The following is an 11,275-nucleotide window of genomic DNA, read 5'->3' as shown; positions in this document are numbered from 1 at the left end:
AGCTTGAGGCTTTTTGATTGATTGATTGTTATTATGACTCTGGGAGAAAAAACTCCACTGGGGATTAATTTACAAGAGATTTTTATGTTCTGTACAAAGCCTAGAATTGAGGCTGACTCTACTTAGGGAAAATCTATTTTGATGGGTTTTATTTGGTGTTCTGTACAAAGCCCAGAATTGAGGCTGACTCTAACTAGAAGAAATATTATTTTCTGCCTTGTATGAAGCCCAAGGTTGTGGCGGACTCTTAAATAAACTGAGTATGGATGACTCTATGGGAAAAGATCCTAGATGTTAGGAATCTTTGACACACGACATATGGTTTATCTTCCTTGTACAAAGCCCAAGGTTGTGGCTACTGAATAATGAAGGACTCACTAGGGGGAGTTTTATTGTTTTGGTGCCTTGTATGAAGCCCAAGGTTGAGGCTAACTGTTTTTGTTGGATTTTGACTCTATTGAAGGATTTATTTATTAAAAGACTGATTTTTTTTTGGAAGCTAACCCTTTCCAGGGATTTTGACTCAGCTGGAGAAATTGTCTGTTAAAAGACTGATTTTTGTCATGTTTTTGGAGGCTGACCCTTTCCAGGGGTTTTGACTCTTTTGGGGAAATTATCTCCTAAGAGAATGAATCTTTGGTTTTTGAAGAAGTGATTTTGGAGGCTAACCCTTTCCAGGGGTTTTTGTTAAAATGAAGGAATGTTTGGAGGCTAACCCTTTCCAGGGGTTTTTTGTTAAAATGAAGGAATGTTTGGAGGCTAACCCTTTCCAGGGGTTTTTGTTAAAATGAAGGAATGTTTGGAGGCTAACCCTTTCCAGGGGTTTTTGTTAAAATGAATGGCAGAAAGATTATCTAGTGGAGACTTCTTGTTTAAAGCCCAAGATGAAGGCTGACACTTGCTGAGGATGAGCAAACATGGATCCTAGACTCTGCTAAGGAAGATTGATGAAGATAAGGGTGACAGAGACTGTCCATAACTCTCATTCCAAAAGGTGTGCTCAATATAAAATTGAGACAAACTTAGCTTGTTTAAAGTCTGGTTTAAATTGGAAGAAACTCACCAGGGTATGTTAAAAGGTGACTAAAGACCTGTTCCTATGTTTATAAGAAACCTGATGGGTCCTTGTATACAAGCTCAAGAGGAAGCTGGAAATGCTTTTAAGAAGCCTGTGGGTCCTTGTACATTGCCCAAGAGGAGGCTAATCGAGGGTCATCGAGGGTCCTTGTTATAGCACAAGAGAAAGCTATGTGGTTTTGAACTTATTTTGGCTTTAAGCAAATGGGTAAGAGGTTTCACCGGGAATAATTCCTCTTTGGGTGGATGTGTCCTATTTTTTTGGATTCTAAGGTTTTTGCCAAGATGTTTCACCGGGAATAATTCATCTTGGGGGTTTGAACTACAGATCTCTAATTAGGAAAGAGCCTTCACCGGGAAGACATTCTCAATCCTAGGTCATATTCCTATAATATATATATAGTTTAACTGTCCTAGGGTTTATACTCAAACGTAGTTCTAATATATATAAACAGTTCTATATTTGACAATAATTTAAATAAAGACTGTAAATTGAAAGCTTGTAAAGCCTAACCTGGATGGAGTGGAGGCCTTTGAAGAAGTATGTACAAAGCCTTACCAGCAATTGATGGATAACAGTTGAATATATATATGATAAACAGTTAAGGGTTTTGAAAACAGAAGAAGTGAAGATGGACAAAGGTCACATAGGTATCTGAAGAGTTTCACCGGGAATAATGCCCTTCAAATACCAGAAGAATGTTTTGAAAACAGAAAGGAGATTTTGTAAATACAGTTTTGAAAACAAGCTAAGAAGAGAAGAAGGTGTTGGGACTTACACTCTATTAGAGGCCCACTTAAAAATGATTTACTGTTTAAAAAACAGTTGAAAATGATTGAAATGATATAAGGTTTTGTTGTTTGAAAACCTTAATCATCTGTTTAATCAGAGATTGAAAACAGTTTTGCAATTTGACAAAAGTCAACTTAATTAAGGTAAAGATCAAATCTATACCTAATTAAGACCTAAATGATTAGGGTTTTATCATAAAATTATTCACAAAGTAATTAGGTTAAAACACAATGAAAATATATATTTTAAAGTATTTAAGAAAACATTTAAAACATACTATTTTACACCCAAAGATGTTTTTGATTCATGGCAAACTCAAATAAGCATTCAAACAACAAGACGGAAGCAGAAAACCCAAAGAAAAGCAAGCATTGATCACTCATAGGTCAACCCATTATGTTTATATGTTTATAGGTTGTCTCAACACAAGCAAAACAAGAAGAATGCAGAAAAACAGCAGTTAGGTCGACCTACCATCAACCCAGGTCGACCTAAAATGGAGAAAAATTCATATACTCCTGCTAGGTCGACCCACACATCATTTAGGTCGACCTAAATTGATGAATTCTACATACCAGCCTGTTAGGTCGACCTACACATCAACTAGGTCGACCTAATCTGTGAAAATGTCCCCAGAATGCATCAGAAGAGGATTCTGGTCGACCTACTCCTTCAACAGGTCGACCTAACTGGGAGCAAAATTCTGCAAGCTCTGTTAGGTCGACCTAAGCACTACAAGTGGTCGACCTAACTGATCAAGAAAGTTCAAAAATCAGTTTTTCTTGGTTCTAACTGTTATGCAATCATATATATTGTGCAAGGGTAATTATTCAAGCAACACCAACGACTGAAAGATACACAAACGCTTCTCATCTTCGTTCTTCATCATCTCCAACACAATTACACATAATCATTCTTGCGTTGCGGGTTAGTGATGAGTTCGATAATGTCCATGGAACGGAATTGAAGATTCCTAGTGGGTGAAGGTTTGTGGGGTTTGTTGGTGAATAAAATCTGCGGGTTTTGTCCTCCACGACGGGTGGTTCTTGGGGGTTTTTATCAAGAGGCGTTCATTGAGGATTCGGCTGAGTGTAACGATTGAGGAACGGGGAGTTCAAGGAATCAAGACACTGCAGAAGGGAATCAAAGTGAAGCTCTTGGATAACCTTGATCTGGCTCAAGATTAAGGGGGAAGAAGATTCAAAGGATCGACATAATTGGTTTATCGTTTATCGCTTTGTTATCTTCTTTGTATATACTACTTTCAACATTAATGAAAGATTACCCAATTTCAATTTGGAATTGGGGGCAGACGTAGTCGTAGCGAGGACGGTCGACGAACTGCCTAAACAAATATCGTGTTCTTGTCGCTTTTACTTTTTCATTTACATTCTGTTCATATTTGGTTATAATAGCAAATTGATCAACGATTCGAGTGTTAAGATTGTGAATTAAGTTCGTTCATAAACATCACAATCCATCACACATTGAATTACCTTCAATTTGATCATTATCACCAAGTGTTTGTATATTTGTTTCTATCACTCTTACTGCATTGCAAACATTGTCCATCATACAAAAAGTTAATCTGATTTTCATAAGAGAAACATCTTGATTCTGCGACATATACTCTTATCATTTACTTCAAGTCTTTGACTGGTTTTTTAAAACACATATATAATCGTTTCGATAGTGGTTCGGAATAGACGCGAGTCGATTCAGAATTCACTTCCGCTGAAAAGTCGTTTAAATCCGTAAAACTGTGAACGATCTATTCACCCCCCCTCTAGATCCTAAGGCCAGCGTCTAACAAGTGGCATCAAGAGCTCTGGTTTATTCCGTGCTACGTGAAACACTTATTGGAAAGATGGCTTCCGGACCTAAAGGGGCTCATAATAGAGCTCCAGTTTTCAACGGCGAAAACTACGGCTATTGGAAGGATTGTATGTGTGTCCATATCAATGCAATTGATAGGAACATCTGGACAGCTATTGTCAATGGTCCATTTCAGATCACCATGACAAATGCAGCTGGTGCAGTTGTTCCAAAACCAGAAGATACTTGGAATGCTGAAGATGAAAAGAGATATGCATACGATTGGAAAGCGAGAAACATTCTAATCTCAGCTCTAGGAGTTGATGAATACTATCGTGTTTCCCATTGTAGATCAGCTAAAGCTATGTGGGACACATTGCAAGTTGCCCACGAGGGAACGGATGATGTCAAACTAGCTAGGATCAATACGTTAACTCAAGAGTTCGAACTCTTCCACATGGAAGATGGTGAATCCATCGAAAACATGCAGAAGAGATTCGTTCATCTGAAAAATCGATTAAATTCTCTTGATAGACCTGTTTCCAATGCAGTTGCTACTAACAAAATCTTAAGATGTTTGAACAGGGAATGGCAACCTAAAGTTACAGCAATTAAGGAAGCAAATGATCTCAACACTTTAGACATTACCACTCTTTTTGGTAAACTAGAGGAACATGAACAGCATCTTAAATGCCTTGACATGCATGAGAAGAGGACAAAGAAAGAAAAGAACATGGAGAAAGAGGTAGAGAAGAAGTCAATAGCTCTAAAAGCTTCGAGCTCCAAGACCTCAAAACGAGAGCCAAAGGATAGTGACACAAGTGATGACGAAGACTCCGATGATGAGGAAATGGGACTGTTTGTGCGAAGATACAACAAATATCTAAAGAAAAATGGAGCAAAACATTCCGACAAAGGCTTGATCAACTATAGAAAGCAATCAAACATGTTCAAACAAGATGACGACAACAAAGGAAAGATCAAAGGTCTTTGCTTCAATTGTGGGAAAGCCGGTCACTACAAACCGGATTGTCCATATCTTAAGAAAGAAAAGGAGAAGAACCAAAGCAAAGGTCATAACAAATCTAAAAGAGCTTACATAGCATGGGAAAGTGATTCATCTAGTGAAAGCTCATCAAGCGATGAAGAAGAATCAGCAAACCTATGTTTCATGGCTCATCAAAACAAGAAAAAGAAAGCTGTAAGTCATCTTAAACCTGAACTCGTAGATAAGGTATCTCATTCTCAACTAAAACTTGCTTTTGAAGAATTACATAGAGATGCAATTAAAGCTTTCAAACTTTTGGCCTCAAATAAGAAAATATTTTCATATCTTGAATCAAAAGTTGAGAAAACCGAAAGGGATATGGAAGCTTTAAAACAATCTATGCTAGACATTCAAAAGGACAAAGTTGAAATAGATCCTACATCATGGTTTGGTTGTGAGACATGTCACATTTGGCAAAAAGAAGTGAGAGATCTAAAAGCCAAGTTAGACAAGGCTCTACAACCAAAAGTGACTTTTGCGGTTGATCCAAACAAGTTCAAAAGATCGTATACTCCTTTATATAGTAAATACACTTTTGTACCAAAAGTATCAACTAGCAAAACTCCATATTCTCATCATATTACCTGTCATTATTGTTGCAAAAAGGGACATACCATTGAAAAATGCAAATTTAGGAGAATTTTAGTTCCTAAAGGAGTATTTCAATGGTTGCCTAAGTGCAACAAATTGTGTACTCACTACCAAGGACCCAATGAAAATTGGGGACCTCCCTCTTTAAATTAATCTTGCAGGAAAAGTGTCTTGACATTGCCGAAAGGTTGTGGTTCCTTGATAGCGGATGTTCAAGACACATGACTGGAGACCTATCTCTTTTCGTTGAGTTTCAAGCAAAGAAAAAGGGGTATGTCACCTATGGAGATAACAATCGGGGAGCCATACTTGGTAAAGGAAGTGTAGTACACGTTTCTTTTGATGAATCTTATGCAAAATATGTCGAGAAAGGTCTTTCATTTAATGGTGCAGGCCCATCCACTGAAGACATTGTCAAGGATAAGGAAGATGAGGATGAAAGTATTGTAAAGAAAGATGCTGAGAGAGAGAAAGATGAGTCTCACAATGAAAATGAAAAAGAAAGCATCTCAAACAATGAAGAACTTCCCAAGGCCTGGACAAACGTGAAAGACCATCCAATTGACAATATAATAGGAGACATCTCAAGGGGCGTTACAACACGCTCAAAGATAAGTAACTTCTGCCATCATTTTGCTTTTGTTTCACAAGTTGAGCCGAAAAACGCTAAGGATGCATTACTTGATGAGCATTGGCTAATGGCCATGCAAGAAGAATTAAACCAATTTAAACGGAATGATGTTTGGGACTTAGTCCCTCATCCGGGAGATCATCAAGTAATAGGCACTAGATGGGTTTTTCGTAACAAACTTGATGAAAACGGTGTTATTACTAGAAACAAAGCTAGATTAGTTGCCCAAGGTTACAATCAAGAGGAAGGTATTGATTATGAAGAGACATACGCTCCTGTAGCACGTCTCGAAGCTATTCGCCTCTTACTTGCTTATGCTTGTTCTAAAGACTTCAAACTATTCCAAATGGATGTTAAGAGTGCCTTTCTAAATGGCTATATAAATGAAGAAGTCTATGTTGCTCAGCCACCCGGCTTTGAGAATTACATGTATCCAACTCATGTTTATAAGCTGAAACGTGCTCTATACGGTCTTAAACAAGCCCCTCGGGCTTGGTACGAACGTTTGAGCAAATTTCTCCTTAGTCAAGGGTACTCTAGAGGTAAAGTTGATACTACTCTCTTTATTAAAAGAAAAGATAAGGATATTCTCTTAGTCCAAATTTATGTAGATGATATTATATTTGGGTCCACTAATGCAAAACTTGTCAAAGACTTTTCTAAGCTTATGCAGAGTGAATTTGAGATGAGTCTCATGGGTGAGCTAAATTTCTTCCTTGGCATACAAATCAAGCAACTCAGTCATGGAACGTTTGTGAATCAAACTAAATATTGTACGGAGCTGCTCAAAAGATTTGGAATGAGTGAAGCAAAGGAAATTGACACACCTATGGCAACAAATACAAATCTAGACAAAGATGAGAAAGGTAAAGAGGTTGACGTGAAATTATACCGAGGTATGATAGGTTCACTATTGTATCTTACTGCCTCAAGACCAGACATTATGTTTAGTGTGTGTATGTGTGCAAGATATCAATCTTGTCCAAAAGAATCTCACTTGAAAGCTGTCAAAAGAATTCTGCGATACTTACGTGGAACTACTACATATGGCCTATGGTATCCAAAAGGAAATGAGTGTCATTTGGTAGGATTCTCCGATTCAGATTTTGCTGGCTGCAAATCCGATAGAAAAAGCACTACTGGAACGTGTCATCTATTCTCAAACTCATTAATAAGTTGGCATAGTAAGAAACAAGTATCGGTTGCATTATCCACTGCTGAGGCAGAATATGTAGCTGCTGGAAGCTGCTGTGCACAAATATTATGGCTCAAGCAACAACTTCTTGACTTTGGTATTAAGCTTGATCACATACCTATCATGTGCGACAACACAAGCGCCATAAACTTGAGTAAAAATCCTGTCTTACACTCACGTACCAAACATATTGAAATAAGGCATCACTTTCTACGAGATCATGTAGAGAAAGGAGACGTTACTTTTGAACATGTAGAAAGCAAGAAGCAACTAGCTGACATCTTCACCAAACCTCTAGCAACGGAGCAATATTTCAACATTCGTAGGGAATTAGGGATACTCGATATCTCTAATTTGGGCTAATTACGTTTGTTTTCTCTTAATATTATTTCTTTACTTTATGTATATATCTATTTGTCTTGCTAACATTTTTCTTAGCGTAAAGGTAGTTCATCATCAAGCCAGGCGTCATATTGAAAAAGCGGTAACGTAATTGTTGTTCACTTCCAAAAATATTATTGATACTATAATATGCTATCAATTAACATGCTTATAGTGACTTCATGCATAAAAACTGCTCCTGTTCACATATGTGTCTCATTCTATCATTAACTACCTTTTACCTACTATACTGTACATGCTAGCATTATTATCTATGGTTCTCTTGTTACTCTCCTATTCTCTTGTTTTCTCTTTTTGATGTTGACAAAGGGGGAGATAGATGCTGGATGCACGGGGGAGCTTTATTGAGAGATTGCCTTGTTGAGAGATAGATGCTGGATGTACGGGGGAGCTCTGTTGAGTCTTTATCACTTACTACCAAAGCTTAGACGAATGGTTTGCCATCATCAAAAAGGGGGAGTATGTGAATACAAGATTACACTCAAAGATGTTTTTGATTCATGGCAAACTCAAATAAGCATTCAAACAACAAGACGGAAGCAGAAAACCCAAAGAAAAGCAAGCATTGATCACTCATAGGTCAACCCATTATGTTTATATGTTTATAGGTTGTCTCAACACAAGCAAAACAAGAAGAATGCAGAAAAACAGCAGTTAGGTCGACCTACCATCAACCCAGGTCGACCTAAAATGGAGAAAAATTCATATACTCCTGCTAGGTCGACCCACACATCATTTAGGTCGACCTAAATTGATGAATTCTACATACCAGCCTGTTAGGTCGACCTACACATCAACTAGGTCGACCTAATCTGTGAAAATGTCCCCAGAATGCATCAGAAGAGGATTTTGGTCGACCTACTCCTTCAACAGGTCGACCTAACTGGGAGCAAAATTCTGCAAGCTCTGTTAGGTCGACCTAAGCACTACAAGTGGTCGACCTAACTGATCAAGAAAGTTCAAAAATCAGTTTTTCTTGGTTCTAACTGTTATGCAATCATATATATTGTGCAAGGGTAATTATTCAAGCAACACCAACGACTGAAAGATACACAAACGCTTCTCATCTTCGTTCTTCATCATCTCCAACACAATTACACATAATCATTCTTGCGTTGCGGGTTAGTGATGAGTTCGATAACGTCCATGGAACGGAATTGAAGATTCCTAGTGGGTGAAGGTTTGTGGGGTTTGTTGGTGAATAAAATCTGCGGGTTTTGTCCTCCACGACGGGTGGTTCTTGGGGGTTTTTATCAAGAGGCATTCATTGAGGATTCGGCTGAGTGTAACGATTGAGGAACGGGGAGTTCAAGGAATCAAGACACTGCAGAAGGGAATCAAAGTGAAGCTCTTGGATAACCTTGATCTGGCTCAAGATTAAGGGGGAAGAAGATTCAAAGGATCGACATAATTGGTTTATCGTTTATCGCTTTGTTATCTTCTTTGTATATACTACTTTCAACATTAATGAAAGATTACCCAATTTCAATTTGGAATTGGGGGCAGACGTAGTCGTAGCGAGGACGATCGACGAACTGCCTAAACAAATATCGTGTTCTTGTCGCTTTTACTTTTTCATTTACATTCTGTTCATATTTGGTTATAATAGCAAATTGATCAACGATTCGAGTGTTAAGATTGTGAATTAAGTTCGTTCATAAACATCACAATCCATCACACATTGAATTACCTTCAATTTGATCATTATCACCAAGTGTTTGTATATTTGTTTCTATCACTCTTACTGCATTGCAAACATTGTCCATCATACAAAAAGTTAATCTGATTTTCATAAGAGAAACATCTTGATTCTGCGACATATACTCTTATCATTTACTTCAAGTCTTTGACTGGTTTTTTAAAACACATATATAATCGTTTCGATAGTGGTTCGGAATAGACGCGAGTCGATTCAGAATTCACTTCCGCTGAAAAGTCGTTTAAATCCGTAAAACTGTGAACGATCTATTCACCCCCCCCTCTAGATCCTAAGGCCAGCGTCTAACACCTCCAACTGCAAGTGCTCCAAGTGAGAGGTGAAGATGATGATTCTCCACGCCCAACAGTGTTCCAGAGGTTTGGATCACCTCTAAATGCTTCCCTCAATGTGTTTGAATACTTACTTTCAAAGAGAGAGCTTTGGTTTGAAGAATCCGAGTCTTCTTGCCAATGGACCTTTGAAAAAACTAAGTATGGAGGAAAGAAGGAGAAAGCAAGAATTTTGTTGCTTTGGTGTGATTTTCTACTGAGGTATGCTCTTCTATTTATAGGCAAATGGTTCAGTATAGTTGCAGAGGAGTGAGCTTCCTTAGTGAGGTTGATTTGGTTTTCTTGGCCATGCAGGAAGTTTGCAAATATCTCTTATGCAATGATGAGAATTTTGATTCCATTTGATCAATCCCCTAGCCCTCTATTTTGCTTGATCTTAGGGGACAATTCTGAGACAGAAATGAGCTCTAATTGGTTGGTGAGAAGATTCCTTGGGTGATTCATCAATTTGCCATAAATTCCCAAATGTAATCATTACATAATCACATGTTCTTGTTTTGGGAATCTTCCTCAATTCTTATGCTATGGTGAAAATGAATGCATGGCATGTTTTCAGATGTGGTATGGGTCGTGTAGCATCCATAAATGAGGTCATGTGCACAAAATTTCAAAGTTCAAAAATGAGGCATGACCTATAATTTCACTTCATGAGGCCAACTTTGAACAAGCATAACTCTTAGCTCAAAATGAATTTGGAGAAGGTTGAACACAATTTGGAAAGCCCTAAGCATCTACTTAAAATCATTAGTTTATGGTTCCTTCAGAATCCTTTGGCAAATTTGTGAAAAATGAGGCCAAAGTTGGAAGAAAACTAAGTTAAAAACACTTAGAAAATTTTCTAAGTGTTTATGACCTAAAACTTCAAAATTCCCAAATCTCTTAAATGATTGATCTTTTGAAAAAAGTTCCATTGTAAGATGTTGTTTTATTTTGCAAGATCTACAACTTTCATGTTGGATGTTTTTTGAGTTGTGTAGGTGAAATTTTGAGTTCCCACAATGCCCTCAAAAACCCTAATTCCCGACTTTTTGCTCCTTGAAGATTCTTCTTGAATTTCTTTGGTCAAATGACTTTAATATCCATATATTGATGATATTGATCTTTGAAAGTCATGGTTTGACCAAAAATCTTAAAAGTCAAAGGTGATCCCATACAGTTGACTTTTTCCAAATAAGGTGAGATTTTGGACTTTTGTGTGGAATTAAGATCGTCTCCTCAAATGAGTGATGTAGATGGGTTATATTGAGGTAGTAGAGGTTCTTGAATCATGTCTTGAGTTTTGGATCCATGCCCTGATTAAAAGTCAACTATCCAGATGAATTAGGTTAAAAACCCTAATTGTCGACCAGATGAAATTGGTGACTGTGGATCTTGAATTGAGGTGTGATGTCCAGTGGATCTTATTGTATGGATCATTTGAAGATGACTTAAGTCTTTAATAGATGTCTTGGAGCTTTTTAGGGTTTCCCAAAGGTGATCCCTGATTTCAGTCCTTGATAGGCTCAAAAACCCTAGTCTGGTGACCTGAATAAATCTGTACTCAGATGACTGGGTGTCTAATCAATCATAGGTGAAAAAATGAAGCTCTTGATTCCTATGATTATGTTAGAGACTAATCCTTCTACTGATTGATCCTTTGCCTGAGTTTTCTTGTCTTTGAACATCCTTGATTAA

Source organism: Vicia villosa, linkage group LG6 (genome assembly GCF_029867415.1).
Source record: "Vicia villosa cultivar HV-30 ecotype Madison, WI linkage group LG6, Vvil1.0, whole genome shotgun sequence".
Lineage (NCBI taxonomy): Eukaryota > Viridiplantae > Streptophyta > Magnoliopsida > Fabales > Fabaceae > Vicia > Vicia villosa.
This window is presented reverse-complemented; position numbering follows the sequence as displayed.